Raw genomic sequence first — 18,918 nt, 5'->3', positions numbered from 1 at the left:
AATTAGAACAATATTTCCAAGAATAGATCGTTAGATAAGAAAAATTATAAGAACTTTGAATAGCGAGGTGAAAAAAAAAAAAAAGAAGAAAGAAAGGAGGCAAAAGGAAAGAAAAGAGATTTACATCACGAAAAAATTATTGGCAATATGGATGAATTCAGCACGAAAAATACAGAACAGAACAAGAACGAAAAGAGAACGAGTTAAAAAACAGAGAAAAATATTTCTGCTTATTTTATTTTTTGAGTTTTTAATATATATATATATTAAAAAATTTTATTGTTTATGTATATTTTTTTGAAAATTTATATTGTTTCTGAGTATTTTTATATCATTTTTTTTGGTTTCCCAAATACCTCTTACACCTCCTTTTTTATAAAACATCCATATTTATACACTTGAGTTCTAAAATGTCCCGGAATGAAGTTCTGAAAATCTGGTATTTAATTTTAAGTGTTCTGAAATTTTAGAAACTAAAAGAAAATAATATTTTCTCATTTTTATTTAAAAATGAACAATTTTATATGTTCTATTGATAGTAATTATGTAATATAATTTTTTTTCGAATTCATTTTCTAAATGATAAAAACTGTTACCATTTAATATTAATCATTTCAAAATTCTTCTTACTGTAACTACTACTACTACTATTTCCTATTTATATCAACAAAAGTTTAAAAATATCTACAAGAGATGTTCAAAAAAAGTTAGCTCCTTAAATAAAACTTTTTTTCGGTTCATAAACTCACGTGCTTTCAGCTCGAAATCACATGACACCGTAAGCCAATGAAATACGTCAGCTAGAGATAGTTTTTCCGAATTTCAATGATGTACTACCTAAAAGCACATTCGTATTCTGCGCATGCAAATGTGCGCATTCATTCACACTCCCCCATTACTATTATTATAACTATATTATTACTAAAAAAATTTGCTAACTAACAATTTTTAGTAAGTGTAAAAACAGTCTTACATCATTTCATCTCAAATTTCTACAAGGAGATATAGATGCATAGCTCATTACAATGTTAATGAAGCAGAATTTTGCATTCGATCATCTACGATAGTGCAAATAAGAAGTTAGGTTTTTAGTAAATTATATTTGTGGTGTATTTAAAAATTTGACAAATTCTTCAAATCAGATGTGAATCTTATTTGCGGAGTTTGGGAAGAATAGTTTAGCGTAAGTAATACTTTCTTTCATTTCTGTAAGAATTCATTTTTCGATAAGTTTCTTATTTTCTTCAGAATTTTAGACAGTGAACTACAATTGTCAAACTATATTATAAAAAACACCCCATAAAATTGCTCTAAAGATGAAAAAGAAAATTGTGAATATATCGTAAACACTTTAAATTGCACAATATGTTCAAATCTTTGAATAATTAGTTTGATATTTTTTCTTTCCAATAAGAATTCTTATTTTCAAAAGAATTTTAATTGTTTTCGGATTTCTGAATTGATAGTGAATTGGGATGAAAATATACATGAAAGGAGAATAAATAAGCAATGAACATCAAAACGGAAATTTTACATTCATAGCGTGCATTTCAAATTACAAAATAATATCAAATCTTATTAAATAATATTCTAATTTTATTATTTAATAATTCCAGAAATTTCCAATATTTGTTCCAAGTAAATAAATAGCAAAACACAGAGGAAAATTCATTACATTTCATATTAAATATACTTATTTAATTTACGTTTCATTATGTTAACAAATTTTGCATAATATGTGGTAGAAACAGTAGAATAGAAATTTTCTAATATGAAATATTTTTTAAGAATTAATTAAGCTTATTACCATTTATTTTAGTAGGGAAGGAAATTGAATTTAACTTAAAATTAATTTATAATTGGAAAGAAATAATTTTAACTTGCTTTCAACATTTATAAACAAATAAAACAATATTACAGTAATAATCCAAAATTTAGAATTAATTCTTCATATTAATAATCAGTAAAATATAATCCATTTAAACATTTAGTATATATATTCTAAGAATTATTTCAGATGTTTAAAATATTACTATGGCGTCAAATTTCATATAAGCAGTCAATGAATATAATTAGTTAATATATTAAATATTCAGAATTACTTGGAAATGTATAGCATTTATAAATGCTTCCTTATTTCTGCAAACTTTTTTTACTCATTTTTAATTTAATTTTCTCAGGTTTAAATAATCCAAATGGAATATTTTTTATTTAAAATCTGAAAGAGATTATAAAAATACATTTACCGCAGAAAATATATCAATTCTACTTGCTATCTGCTAAAAATAAACTGTCTTTTCAATCATTATTTTTCTGCATTTCAAAAAATAATATCTTTTTCATTAAAAAAAAAGCACATTCAAAATCAAATCAACTTATATAAAAAATAAAAATCACATAAACTATACTGAATTTCGCTTTTCAAAGATATCATAATTTTTGATCAGATTAATTATTTTTGTTTAGTTTAATTATTTTTAACAAATTTCAGGAATATGTGCATAATTTTACTGATATAATGTTTCAAAATAAAATTATTAATATCGATTTACTGTTTATATATATTTTCTTTCTCAACCTCCTCTAAATTTTTAAATGTTATACACAACCATATTTTTAAAAATCTTTTTCTTATAATTTAATATCATTTCTTAAATATCGTTTAAAGAAAAATTCATTATTATCTTTTCAAACGTATATTTCCGTCTTAAACTGACAAAAAAAAAAAAAAAAAAAAAAAAAAAACACCTTCTACTTTTTTTAAAATCGATTCTTCTATCTATCTATCTGCTTAAAAATCTACCCGAATTTAAACATAAAATACGACATACTTTTCCATAAAATACGAAAAATTTGCTTTTATATAATAAAGAAATTGAAAATATTTTCATTATTTTCATTTCTGAAATATTTATATAATATTTAAGATTTTTCAAACTGATAAATTGTATTTAAAATTCATTCCACGTTTATCTGTAGGAAATAGAAAAGCTATTAACTGAAATATAAAAAAGCAAGTTATATTTTCTTTCTATGTATCATTAGAAAGTATCTTTTGCATATTCATAAATAAAGATCTACTTATTTAAGAAAGAAGATTATAATAACTACTTATATAGATTATATAAGCGGAATTTCTATTCTTCTGTCTATCATAAAAATGGATAATCAGAAAATAATTAATATTCTTCTCAGATCTAACATATTACTTTAAAATATATCAATTGACTGCAAATTATTTTTAATTGACCTTTGGAAATTTTATCGAACCTGATTTGTACAATATTAATTCCATACTCGCTACTACCATTCTATAATTATATATTTTTTTAAAAAATAACGCTTATTTTAGCAAATGTATGATTCTGGAGTAACTTTTGAATGGAGTGAATTATTTTCCATTTGAAGCAAATATTTTTCATTGAATATATTTTATAAGATATTAATATAAAATGCCCAATATTTACTTTCAAAGGTTCTAACTTTAAATGGTATATATTTTAGTATGCATTTAATACAAAAAGAACTTAATTTGAGATGGTACAAAACTTTTTCAAAGTACAGTCACTCATTTATGATATAATTAAGTGGAATGTAAAAGGTACATTAACCCTTTAAAGGGCCATTTTTTTTCTAGTTATATTATGTTAAAATATTTTTAGGCTTGAAATTAGAATAAGAAAAGGGATTCATTTAACTTATTAGATAAATTTAAATTGATTAATTAATTAATTTGGTTAATTAATAATTAAGTGACAAACCAAGACACATCATTTTGTGTGAGATAAAGAACTGAAGTATCTAAGTTTCTGACTTACTAAAAAAATGTCAGAACTTATGTCAATCTACATAATTTCATATAAAGATTGATAAATTTGGTGGGAAGCATACTTCCCACAGCCTTAGAAAGTATTAAGCTATTTTTATGATAATAAAAGAAATACCATTAAATGAATAAAAATATTTTTTTGATAAAAATAAAATTTACAGATATGAGAAACTAGCAGAAGATTTGCACTTATATTTCGATTTACTTAAAATTATTTTACATTTATATTAAGTAATACAATGATGAAGACTTCAATAATAATATAACTAAAATCAAACAAATCCTATGATTGTGAATGCAAAGTTAACTGTAAACAGATTCAGGCATGGTCAGTCATTCAATATATCCATATATCCAATGGCTGATTTTCAACTAAGAAGATCAGGCAGCTGAACTGAGAGAAAGATCGCAAGCAGGTAGATTATAAAACTTTATTTTCCTATTTGATAAATACAAAAGAGTTTGCAAAATATACAAATTCTATGAATGATAAAATATTAGAATAATATTAACCCTTTATGAAGTAAAACTGATCAATTTCCTATGTTCCATTACGCTCACATAGCTATTAGAATATTTATTACACCATCTGCTTCAATAGTTTTATACATCTGACTGACAAAGCAATATTGCGTACAAACAAGAAGTAACTAAGGTGGGGGCGACAGAAGCATGTGGCAAGAAAATACAGTATTCTTTGAATTCATGGCAAATATGCCATCACAAACATCGATACAGATCTGCTAACGTATAGGAAAATGATTGAGGCATCTTTCGAAGATGCTAGATTTTCATGAAAGTTGCAGCAACTAGAAAGTTTTGCAGTGAGCTCCTTAATAGGCTCAGGTGGAGTCTCGTAGACACTACATTTTTCAGTCTTTATTACACTTACTTACACTTACTTGTTCCGCCTACACTTTTCAATTCCGATCTCAAATTACTATAAAAAAAATTTGTGTACATTTTATTTACCTTTAAAGCCCATAAATTGAGACAACCTGTATATCAATTAGCTCCACTGAGTATCTCAAGGTTTCTTACGCTATGCATGGAGATAAAATGCTATAACCTCCACATCCATGCCGATTGAGAACAAGTTTTTCTGAAGTTCTTGTCTAATTGGTAATGAAATATTATTTCTAATTTTAAAGAACATGGTAGGAACCAAATTATTAATATGTTAAATTTTTATTTTTTGAAAAAATAATATATAAATATTCTTCATTATTTTTCATATAAATTGGGTTTTGTTTATCGAATCAAATATATTCTAGATATTTTATCTTAAGTGTTTTTAGGAATAAAATAGAATAAATTTATATTTCTTAAATATTTTTCTAATGTATCAAACTTTTCATACAAGCAATTATTTGAATTTCTTATTTCAACCCTTTTTAAGTGATTAAAAGTTATAATGTGTTTAAGCTACTTCATTACAATTTTATTAAAAGCTTTCGGAACGATTTCATAAATTTCATTATTTAAACATTTTTGTAATATTACCTTTTAGATCAAAGTGTTATCCTCATTTAATATCCATTGTGCTGTTATCTCAATTAATTTTAAAAGACAATGTTGCTTTTGTCATATGCTGCATTGTTGATGAATTGATGAAGATTATTTAAATTAAAATTACCGAACTATATTTGACACAAATATATTTTGGAGAAGAGAAATGTGTGCCTCGAAGGGTATTTTTTTCGAAACTTTAATTAAATAAAAAGTAAGTAGAATTTTAATTTATTAAAAAGTCAGCAAAATCTCAATGATTTTCTCCTAAGAATTTCTGAAAATAATGTCACATAAAATGCATTTTTACATCATCTTCAAATTCAAAAATTATAGCTGAGCATTTTTTTCTTTGTAATTTGAACAAATTTTTAAAAATTATTTTTAAGTATGATTTGTAAAGGTTATTTTTACTGTTGACATTTTTCTAAGAATTTATTTCACCATGCCTTTAAATCGTTTGTTTTTATTCTGTTTAGATCGTTTTTCTCTCTTAGAATAGTTTTAAGCATAAACTAATTTTTATTTTATGTAAGGTTTATCATATGATATTTATTAAGTGTATCTGAATTATTTAGAAAATTTTTACAACATGTTAATTTTTTTCATTTTAAGAGTTAAATTATCTGTAATTATTAATATATGTTATTGATTTATGCGAATGCAGCTAGAGTAAAAAAGCAATTTTAATTACCAAATAAATTCAATACTGCGGTAACTATTTGAAACACGTGGGATTTTAATAGCTAAAATCGTTATAAAAATTCATTTTTTTTTCACCAAAAAGTTAATTTTTTAAAAAAATTTTACAGCTTATGAATGCTAGTTTTTTTCTCCATTGGGTGTAAGCGTTTTATCTTATATATAAGCATTTGATCATTTCAATCTTAATATGAATATGCAGTATTATATTTGGCTTCCGAGCAATTTTATGTAAATGAATTATTTTGATGATTGATATTATCTTTTTTTATATCCTAGATTTCGTATTTGTGCATTTCATAAGAAGATAAATTTGCTTAGTTTCAGAGTAAATGCATAAATTAATTTGGTATTCAATTATTTTTCTGTGATTCAGATATCACTTTATAATTAGCAAAGAAATGCATAATTCTAGTCATTTAATTAATACTTTAACAAAATTATAAACGTTGTATTTCATATTTTTAGAAAGAAATCTGCTTAAGTTTTTTAAATATTTAAATGCAAGGCCTTAAACCACTAACTTCTTTACTTGCAAAACATGCAACATTTTCATTTTGTTCATACATTAAAATTAGTTCAAAGAATAATATATTTTTTGTGCACTATTTCTACTTTATAAATTATTTATTTGTTTTTTGAAATAAATGTTTTCAATTTTGTTAAAATTAAATAAGTTCCATAACTGATTAAATTCGGTGGACATCATGAAATGGAGGGCAATCAGTAAAATGTTAATCATATAAGTTCAAAAATGTTTTATGTATCATTATTTAGACTTTATTGCAATTTCAATCATAATATGAATATGCAATATAGATAACATATTTATATAATTCATAAATAAAAAACAGATACTTTCACTTAAAATAATAAAAAAAGATTACTTTACAAATAATTTAACTCAATCCACAAAATTCACTTTACTAATTTTTTATAAATTAAAGTTTACAAAACAAATATAAGTCTACTTTTTCTATAGTTTGATATTTGCTTTATATTTAAATATTATTCATTATTATAATTATCTGAGGCTCAATCGATGCTCTCATAGCAAAGGATGATTCAACAACTGAATCAGTATGGCCATGTTTTACTATAAAACCCTCCAATTCTTATCGCTGTTTTTTTAATTCAAACTTTCTCACTTTGCTTTGTTTATATCTTAAGTTTTTTTTCCCATTCTCACATAAATAACTAAGATTGTTACCAATTCCGACTCCTAATATTTTTCAGTCGTCAAAATCTTTTAAATCTATGCCAGTAAATCATTAAATGATTCTTTTCCTAAATCTATAACGAACGATATAAAGTCAGATTTCTTAGCTTCGCCTAAAAAGGGCAACAAAAAAAAATAGAGCAATTATAACTAGAAATTTAAAAAGAAACTAATATTCTTAGAGTCTTTAATTTTTCCTTTAAAATGTGAGAGAAAACAAAAAAAAACAAAAAAATCAAACTTATTCAGTTAATACAAAAAAAAAATTCTTTATTTCCACAAATAGTTATTCCTATCTCTCTAGCCATTACTACTATCAAGAAATGGTAAAAAAAAGAAAGAAAAACGAAAAAACTGACAAATCCTCTAATGCAAAGCAAATTTCACATCTGTGGATTTTCTTTATCATAATTTTTATTATTCTTTCCCTGCATCAGCTTGCTGACTTAATAGGAATAAGTATTCCAATCTCTCCAGTCGTTTCCAGAATTCGGAAATGATAAAAAATGAAACTTACCAATCGCCTAACACAAAGACCTGATGCACACCTGAATATTTTACTATCTTTCTTTTGTTTTTTCCCTCCTTCGAGAAGCACTGTAGGAAAAATAATATACACATATATACAGGTGAATCCTGAAATCCTGAAGAATAGATTATAAAATTCAAAAGTTATTTAATCAGAACAAGAATCAGTGTATTTATAATCATCCACTGTCGTCTAAAATTCTAAGCGGAGTTCAAAATTATTCCCGCCACTTTTAATGTGTAATTATCGGATGCTCAAATCCCAGCTTCTGTTTTGATATCAAGCAACTTGGAGAGATTTTCTCTAAAGCTTTGAAGTGACCATTTATAGATATGCGAATAAATATAGTCACGAATAAAAATTAGTTATGTTATCGTAAACTTCAACTTTTATTTATATTATTTTATACTGGAATGTAACAAAGGTCAATGGGCCGAGGTTGTCGTAATTAGGGTTGCGAGTAGTTGTGGTTGACTTCAATTATTACGATATGTTAGAAAAATAATTTTATTACTTTTAAATTGAAGTTGTTGTTGTTATTGCTAATCTCCATGACCTCACTTAGTCAGACCAAATCCAAAAATCCGTTGACATGAAGAAAGTCAAAAACGAGAACGGAAGAAGAATAAATTTCTCCAAAGAAATCCTAAACAATCTAGAATATGTTCAGCAGAGGCCTGATGTTGGTGGCATTTTGGGCAAAGAGGGTAAGATTTTTCACCCTGAGAAAAGAAAAGACATTTAAGGAGGCCGCTGGCAAGGCGCGACAGACAGGTTTTTCTATCACAAGGAAGAATTAAGGACTGGCTGACTTATCGGCCTTATACCGATCATGAGAAGGGGGTGCCATCCAATTCTTCATATTTAGGGATTTCGCCTGAGGGAAGAGTTCTAAATAGAGAGGCAGCAAAATATGATAGTTCAAAAAATTTGTGGTGCTACATGGGCTATACCCAGTACCGAAATATATAAAGCCCTTATGTATCCCACCTTCAAGAAAACGATTAAGAAAATAGCTACTAACTTCTACAATAAACTGGATAACCATGAAAACGAGGCAATAAAAGCAATTGAAAAATATAACCCTCAACCCCAATCAATAGACCAAGAAACATACTGCTACTTTAAAATCTAACCATTTCCCTCTTCCTAGCTGTCATGACCAACCAAACTCACTTCCATCCCTTGTAATTGATGCTGATTGGCTCTGAACGAAAAATAGTTTATCCCAAACTAATTACTAGCCGGCTACACTATACGATCCGCACTGCAACCCAACGCACCCTCCTCACTGCAGCTGAATTCCTACTGGACGGCGTTCCACCTTTCTCTCCCTCTCCACCAGGGGACTGCTCTGCTACGCAGAGCAGGGCCAGAACATCTGCCAACTGCCAAGAACCACAAAAGTACCGGGCATTCAACAACGCCAAGTTCAGTTTACATCCAAATACCCCACTACAGGAGATAGCTTTTGGCTGAAGCGGGCTCTCCTAAAGAAGAAGTACAAGAAGAGTTCTAAGTATGTGAGCTCAGCAAAAGATGAAGTCACTAGGCTGTTTCCTTTCTTTGCAAGCCTGTCTGCTATTTCGTTACCAAGTAGACCGCATGAGATGGGATCCACTAGAAATGAATATCATGTTGGAGTGAAATCAACTTCAACTTCTGAAGAATATACAAACTTGCTTTATCTCCAACATAAGTCCAATTGTTAAGGTGTTCCATTGAGCTGCAGCTATCAGTAAGAATCCAAAGGTTCTTATGATTATTTTAGTGTAGAATGGTCTTAAGTCCCTCATCGATTACTAGAAGTTCGCTTCTAAAAACGGAACAGAAGTCTGGATTTCGTTGGCATAGAGAAAAACTAGACTGAGGAGTTACAATATAGATGCCACTACCTGCAAAATTGTCGATTTTTCTGTAATCACTACTTTTAAACTTAAGAAATTAACCAATTGATTTTGACTAGAAGCTTCACCGATGCGAGGGCTCGAGCTTTCTGAAGAAAAATGGAGAGAATAGCTTTTTAAAAGCATCGCACGTGTCAGTACCCAGTATGATGGGCAGCGCACCAGTTACACATAGCCCCAGAATAACGGCACTCATATACTGACAATGTTCTCCGGATGAAGGCAAAAATTAGCAGTATGGTAACTTTTGAAATTCATACAGAATTTTTTTCCGCAGGATGAGAAACAATCACATAATATAAGCATTATCAAGATAAGAAAAATTTTTCTCCTCAGGATGTGAAACGAAATTTTAAAAAGAACATAAATCAAATAACAACATTCTATTATTGAGAATACAAATTCATCTTCGAATGAATAAAAGACGAGTGAGATTTTCAAACTATGTCATATAAATATTCTCGAATGAGAACAAATTGTTTTCATACACTTATTCACTAATATTAAACACTAGTTGAAATTGGCGACTACCTGATTTCGCAGAGATTAATTGTCTCTAAATCTTTCTATAAAACATTTTTATATATCTTAGTCTTTATAGCTTCTTTAGCAGAATATTTTTAAGATTCACATTTTGATAGTCATATAACTCATACTAATTTAGAATCTTTACACCCTTCTGTTCATTGTACTATGCATTTCCCCAATTTTCTGTCAGCTCCTCTAAAATTAGAAATTAAATTTGAAACACAAATGATTAAACTTCAAGGGAAACAAATAATAATATTTTGTTGGAATCAAACAAACTTTTTAAAAATATAAGTACAGAAAAAAGAATAATTCAATAATGAAGTAATATATTTATGAATTTTATAATTAGTGTAATATTTTAGAGTAAAAAATCAATAAAATTTCTCTGATTCAGAATAAGATCAAGCTTCTGGTTTTACTTTCAGAAGAAATTAAATATAATAATATTTTAACTTGTTTCAGCCAATAAATGTATTTCCGAAACAATTTAGAAGTCTGCAATTTATAAAGAAGTTTAGTTTTAAAGAATCATATTCAGTAAAATATTATTGATACTAACTTTTAAATCAAACAACGTTCCTGTCTTCTGTAACCAACTCTGACTTAGATAGCAAGACTTGAATATAATTATCTTAGAAACATAAAAAATTCCATTATTTTAGGCTAAATAGTCCTAGGGGAAATTTTGAGCATCGATTGGCTATTTTTTTCGAGAGGGTCCTTGGAATGATTTAAAATCTAGCTTTTACAAAATGGTGATTTTTTTTTAAAATTTAACTTTTTAGAATCACAAGAATACTTTATTAAATGTAGCTCGTAAGACTAAAGGTCTGTATAAAAATTTTAGATTAGCAATTCATTAGAATATTTATCATCTCAAATTGCAAACTCATTATTTACTTCATTTAGACCATTTTCTGCATTAGATGTATATGTCTATTACAAACATATTTTTAAAAATTAACTGTTGGGCTCTGATAAGAGCAACTATCCTTATATATATATACATACATACATATATATATATATATATATATATATATATATATATATATATATATATATATATATATATATATATATAGTAACCAAAATATCAGCATTAGGTAATTAAAACCTGTAATTGAAACAATCTAAAATTAAAAATATTTTTCAAACGAAACTAAATTATTTCGGAATTGTAACTAAAAATTATTTCTGATTCACACTAAAACTAAAAAAAGAACAGAAAGAGCACCATTGTATTTAGAGAGCACAAATGCAGCTACTACTAAAACACAGATGAATCAAGAAAATAGTATTAAAAACCAAGTTAATAGGGAAAAAAGTATCAAAATTAAACCAAATGAAATAAGAATCCGGTCTGAAGTCTTTCTTAAGGGTCACTCTCAGGCAGAGATAAAAAAAAAAGGATTTTTTTCTGTGAAGGAATACAGACTAAAAAGTCCAACTATTAATTCCTCTTGACCAGAAAAATCCCCTGAAATTAGGCCAAAAAGATATACCATTTTAACAGAAAAGAAGAATACAAAACAATAAATTAGAAGAATATGACCACTAATAAGCAAAAATACAATAACATAAAATAACTATAGAATAACACTCAAACCAATTATGAAAACAAAAAAGAAAAAAACATACCAGCAGCAGGCAAAAAAAAAAAAAAAAAAAAAAAAACATAAGTTTTCTTGTGTTTCCCGCGCCCTAAACGCCATTCAAGGTAAATTTTGAATATCTGACCGAGGGTGACCCTTGAGAAAGTCTTCAGACCGGATTCTTACTTTATTTGGTTTAATTTTGATACTTTTTTTCCTATTAACTGATTTTTATTACTATATATATATATATAATTATTGAAATAAAAATAAAGAAAAAAGTCCAAAGAAAACTATTTCATACAGATTTGTGATGAAAATTATAGTTTTCTCGGTTTAATTTTAAGAGAAAGTTAGTTTTTTAATTTGAACTATTATCAACGTGATGGCAATACGTTGTTGAAAGATATTTTCCACATTTAAGTGAAATAAGACCTGTTGAATAAATAAATTCTGTGTGACGTAATGCTGTACAAAGTAAAAAACCGGTATATGATTTTACCAATATGAAAATGCTTTACCTAATGGATATTTTGAAAAACCTCAAGAGCGATAGTAAAAAAAACTTTGAGCTAAACTCAAATGAATGCAAATACTGAAACGATCTCACAGAGAGGCCGAAAAAAGGAAGATGTTTGGAAATCCCGGAATATATTTTATATGTGGCGATTTCTATAACCTAATCATCTGGAAAGACATTTTGGAAGAAAGCCGGTTTATTTAATTTCCCAGAACAAGAACTCGCGAAACACATACCGAAAATATCTAGGCTATTTTGTGAGCATTCAAAAGGTAGAATCCAACCGACTCAGAGTGATTTCAAAAATAGACAAAAATGCGCATCTTGGATTAGTCGATATTATATCTTTAGCGCACAATGTCCACAACTTGGTTACTCTGACCCGCCACTAAGACACACGGAAAAATCTAAATGACTGGACCTTCATGACAGCATTGGCGGAAACTAAGGTTGAGTCCTATGGGCCATCACCGGTCACTGCACAATCCTTCTCATGCGAAGCACGTCCGTCATCGGTAGGAACTAGCCAACCCCTCATCTTTTCTGTACCCACCTGGGCTGTGAGAACCAACCACGATGCCGGAAGATTATAATCCTCATATCTGAGTTGGCACCCGATGAGTGTAACGCAGTCTGTCCATATCATTAAAAAATCCTGACAAACATAAACCGTGTAGAAGTTTCAAAAACAATAGAACTACTTTAAAAATTTAAAAAAGCAGTTTTTGAAAATACAAATTAATCGAAAAATGAATCTGTAATATAGGCGAAAAATGATGGCGCAAAAGCCTGAGAAAGTATTAAGGCCAAAAGGATGAAACAATTAGAGCCTTAGAATACTATGAAAGTGCATATAACTCCACAATGGTTTGTGCTTTTAATGCTATCGGAATTTAAGCTTTGAAAATTACAAATATGACAATGAGTTTAGTTGCTCAATTTGCTCTGATGAGGCTCATAAAGACTGCTGCAGAGGTGAGTGGAGCGAATTTTATTAATTAAATTAATTTAATAATGTATTAACTGCCAATCTAATAGTCCTCATATTCTGTACGGCATCATGTTGCGTCACTGATTACATCATGATAATCACGTGATTGTTTCGCGCCTAAATTGGCAGACGAGAGTTTGAAGACAAGACGAGACACTCACATTCATTAAACTTTTAATATGTTTTTATGCCGGCGTCCTGGCATAGGGGTAGCGCGTCTTCCCCGTGACCTGGGCGTCCTGGTTTGCGCATGGTTGTTCTTCATCTGTGTTCTATCTGTGAGGTGTGTGAATGTGCCCCCCTGTAAAAAGGGGTTGTGCAAACGAATGTGCGAGTTTCATCTTCATATGAGCTAGAAGTCAGACTTCTGCCCTTGGGTGCCCAGGGGTCTTTACCCTCAAAAGCTACTGCAACCCCTTTCCGTGGTAACGCTGACACGACATCATCATCATCATCATATGTTTTTATGTTAGTTAAATAATGTTTTGTACCTGTATTGATTTATATACCATCTCTTAATAAATATATGTCAAGTATTAATGCTGGTCGTTGAATTTCCCAAAAATGATGTTTATTATTTAAATGATTTCTTTTTTATTTTAGTAAAATATGTAGTAAATATTAATACATTTGAAACCAAATTAATTAATACCTAAATTCATCTTCATAAGAAATATCTAAGAATTAAGTATTTCTACTCCTAATTCCCAGAATATAAACTCAAGGCCACATGCACGGAATTATCAACCGTAGGGAATAATACTGCGCAAATGAACTTTTCGAAAGTTGTTTGTTTTGAATAAATAAATTGGTTGGACAAAAAAGAACAGCTCCTTCTTTACACTTAGTGATTGCACTTAATAAATATTCGGAATTGATCAAGGTAATATCATTATTCAATTAATTGTTACAAAATATTCTTACGTGCTCAGAATTCATGCTCTTCCTAACTTATTTTCTGTAAACAAAGCAACTATTAAAAGGAAGGAAATTTTCTGTTTCACACAATTATTCGCCTTTCATCTTTGACTTACTTATTTTATAGCAAAAGAACCTCGGTTATTTTCAAAACAAAATGACTGGTTAGATGTCAGAAATACCTGTATTTAAATCCAGGACTCAGAATTTCTTCAGATTCATGAAATAGTGAATATATCAAAAAGCGAATCATCAGAATCAAAAATATGACTCTCCTTGCTGAGTGCTTACGACCTTCACGTTAAGTAATACGGTGTTTTCGGATAATATGGACCACAGTTTCGGGCGAGATAGTCTTGAGAATAATTAATCAGTAACATTCACTAAATTTTTAAAAGGCAAATTATTTCTGAAAAAATACTGTATTTTAGCATAAAAAGTTATAATGCAGTTATGAATAACAGTCTATCAAATAACTAACAAAAGATATATATATATATATATATATATATATATATATATATGTAAGCATTTTGTTTGAAGCAGAAGGCAGGTTTGAAGACATAGATGAGACATTTTACATTTTTAAATTCATTTTCATATCCATTCCGGGAAAGCATAATTATTTACAAGCAGAGACGCAGACATGGCACGTGCGCCACAGCGCGGCACAAAAGCATAAGTCGAAAAGGGATGAAATAATTTATCTCTCATCTTATATAACCTGAGATTTTGATAGAAAAAATATTTCTTCATAATGCTAATATATTAATAAGATTCTGATAGGGATTTCTGACGCATGTCAATCACAAGTAAGGGAAACGCGCAGAGATCTTTTAAAAAGAATGTGATTACTGGACATTTTCCTATCCCTTCAAGCAGAGCGTGAGAATGTGTCGGCGTTTAGTCGATTCAGCAATTTTATAAAGCTTCTCTTGAATTAATTAAGTGGAGAAAGTGGAATTGGATCACGAAATAAGAGAATATTTTAGAATAAAGTTACTATGGGCTAAATCAAGACAAAATCTTAGAAACCAATCAAATTAAAATATCATTACACACATACACACACACACACACACACACACACACACACACACACACATATATATATATATATATATATATATATATATATATATATATATATATATATATATATATATACCTGCAATTGGTTGGCAAGACCGATAAAATTTGGTTTTACGGGTTTACGGGTTTTTACAATAAATTTGTAGATTTCTGCTGAATTTTGTGCTAAGTCCGATTAGATGAAATTTGTCTGTTTCATTATTCGAATATAAGTTAACACGATAATTACAAAACAAGGAGAGCTAGATGGATAACTTCGGTACGCAGATTTTACATTTATAGTGCAACACCTACCGAATTTTGAGCTAAATCCAACAGAAGGTTAAATATATGTCTTCTGCAATTACAAAATCATGTAAGCACTACAACTCATAAACGCAATGAGTTGAATTTGGTGTGCAATTTTGTGACTACAAAATATATGTGTAATTCTGTGTTAAATTTTTGTTTCAATTGGTTTGGAAAAACATTTCAAATTCGATTTTCAGATATTATTAATGGCAAGCCATAAATTAATCGCCAAAAAACTCTTTAAGGAACAGACGTAAAAATACTCAACTCGCGTCAAAGGTTAATTTTTCGTAACTATTGTACCTCAATGCCAGAAGCCTTTCTTTGGAATAACACCCTCATTAGAGAGTATATACAAGAAAGTTTTGGAAAGACCACTCCGGCTTTTTTTTTTCTTTCTCATTGACTGTTTATGAATTTCAGTCTTGCTTCTTGTTGTCTCCATAAAAACATTTAGTTTAATGAATGTTCATATTCTTTTATTAGAAATTGCTTTGCGAAAAAGATAATTTTTAAAAATATTATACAAATGAAACGTAGGAATGAATATTATACAACTTAGATAATTTTTAAAAATATTATACAAATGAAGAATTTTATAATAAGGGTTTATCTGCTATTAATTACTACATGTAAAAAAAGCAGCACAAATCTTTAAAAAATTGCATTTTTGCAGTTTTTATTGAAGAAAAAAATTTAATATAAAAGATATAGGTCCTAACTCCATGCCGGATTTGAGCATTGTATTGCTCAAATATTTCCAAACAGGAAACTCGGGTTAAATTTTTACAGCCAAATTTTCAAAACATGACTACTTTTACGGTTATTGTAAAAAAATGCATTATTTTATTTCTCACGTTAGCTTTATGGTGAAGATGACGCATGGATTGTTGACGACGTGAATGAATTGCGTCATCTTGCTGAACAAAATAAAAAAGCACAATTCAGAAAAACATGTAAGGAATGTAATAGATACAGAAATGCGTTGTCAGAGCAAACTTCATATGTAGCTCTGAAATTTAAAAATGTATTCTATACTCATGTCCATAAATTAAGGATAATTCAGAGTCACGTGGAAATCGAACACTAAAATACATATGTCACCTTTAAAATGACTACACACATCTTCAAAAATCAAATGCAAATCGCAGGAAGTCACCAGATGACACCGATATTACGTCACAATGACGAGAGTGTAAGAGAGTGATATAAAAGAAATACAGGCAAAGAAGTAAAATTGTTTGCAAGCGCATTATAAACTTTTCAGTGCAATAACCGCATAATTATGACATAAAGGACGCATTTGGATGATTTTTTACGTGGTGGAATTATCGGCCGTCTGGAATGTGGGCGTAACCAGCTAGAAGTATCCGAGGAACTCGGAATCGCCCAGAGTGTCATCTCCAGGCTTTGGCAACGATTCCAAATGATGATAATGTGAGTAGACGTTACAACACAGGTCGTCCTCGAGTTACAATGCCGAATGAGAACCGGCATTTGGCAGTTACTGCCAAAAGAAACAGACGAAGCACAGCAACAGACCTGTCTTGTCAGCTCTCTTCAGTCACTGGTACGACAGTTTCACGGCAGACCGTGTACAAACGTTTAGTGCAGATTGGTCTATATGCTCGTAGGCCTATCAGATGTGTTCCACTTACTGCAACTCACTGTCGCCTGCGGTTAGCCTGGAGTAGAGAGCATGCATTGGTGACATCGCAACAGTGGGCTCGTGTGATGTTTTCCGACGAGTCCAGGTTTAGTTTGCAGTCTGATTCTCACAGGACTTTCATATGGAGAGCGCTAGGTACCCGTTACCGCCTAGAGAGCATCATTGAACGACACCGTTACGGTGGTGCAGAATTGCTCATTTGGGGAGGAATTATTCTGGGTTCCAGAACTGACCTGCATTTTCAAATTGGAACCATGACAAGCCAAATCTATTGGGACGTCATTCTGGAACAACATGTACGTTTGTTTTGGGTTACCATGGGCGCAGAATTCGTGTTTATGTATGACAACACCCGTCCTCACCGTGCAAACATTGTAAACGAATGCCTTCGATCGGTGGATATCACCCGTATGGACTGGCCAGCATTCTCACCGGACTGGAATCCAGTAGAACATCTGTGGGATATGCTTGGCCCACGAGTTGCAGCCCGTCAACCACCTCCTACATGTCTACCGGAACTTCGGAGAGCATTACTTGATGAGTGGTGTAATATTCCCCAAGATCAGATCGATAATTTGATACTCAGGATGCCTAGGCATTGTACAGACTGTATTGCATCGTCTGGGAGACATATTATGTATTAACTATCATACCAACCAACCATGTAATATTAATTTTTGTAAATATATTTGTGTGTGTGTGTGTGTGTGTGTGTGTGTGTGTGTGTGTGTGTGTGTGTGTGTGTGTGTGTAATTTGCTCCAGTGAGCAAAAAATCGCAATTTTTATTAATGATATCAAACACATAGCATCTTTTTTTTGCTTCTTACCTTTTGTTTAATAAAAAAGCTTTACAAATAAGTCACATTTGTTTTGCTTCTGACTCTTTCTTTTCTTGAACTTGCATTATTCTTAATTTATGGACATGAGTACACTTATGGGCAAAGTAACATTTCTTTTAAAAAGTAATTTCTTAATAAATATTTTTACAGCACAGCTAATATCTGATGAAGAAGTCCCACTTCTTCCAATGTTTTATTTACAAGAATATCTTCTAAATTGCGCCATTTGCAGTTTATTTTTTGAGCATAAATTAAAAAAATAAAACTGAAATGAATTCAGCGTTCAAGGACAAGACAATCATAAAAGGGAAAAGAAATCTGTCATCGAAATGTCTATCAAAATTTTTCGTCAAAAAATAAAGGCGAAAACTCAATAAGATGACATTAACAAATCCTATTTCATGAATATAATAATAAAAAAATAACGAAAACGTTATTCATGAAGAAAGTTATTCAATCAAACGTGCAAAAGTGATCAAAAATTGTAAAAACCTTTTAGAAAGAGTGTATTTTTAAGATTTAGACTCATAAAAATAATTTTATTAAGAGAAATACTTTGAAGTTAAGTAATATTTCCAAGGTAATTTAGTCAAGAATTTTATAGAACAATTTTTATTATGTGATGTTGAATTAGAATAGAAGAAAAAAGACATACGCAAAAATTCTCTTTTACGGCATGTTAATAGTTGCGTAACTTTTAGCACAAATTATGACCTTGCAAACCTTGCCAAAAAGTTCACTATAATATTTTTAGATCTTCATATGTTATAACGAGA

The 18,918-nt window shown here is 29.4% G+C and overlaps 1 protein-coding gene across 1 annotated transcript in view; it reads left to right on the top strand.

The window, feature by feature from the left end:
- The first annotated feature begins 1,164 nt into the window (after positions 1-1,164).
- The window catches only part of LOC129977329 (peroxidase-like), a 48,726-nt gene continuing 30,972 nt past the window's right edge, over positions 1,165-18,918 (top strand). The window contains exon 1 of the mRNA XM_056090555.1: positions 1,165-1,183. The gene's annotated coding sequence lies outside the window, so the exon portion shown is untranslated. The remainder of the gene's footprint in view (positions 1,184-18,918) is intronic.

Source organism: Argiope bruennichi, chromosome 1 (genome assembly GCF_947563725.1).
Source record: "Argiope bruennichi chromosome 1, qqArgBrue1.1, whole genome shotgun sequence".
Lineage (NCBI taxonomy): Eukaryota > Metazoa > Arthropoda > Arachnida > Araneae > Araneidae > Argiope > Argiope bruennichi.
Note: the sequence above shows the minus strand (reverse complement) of the source record. Positions and strands in the feature narration are given on the sequence as shown.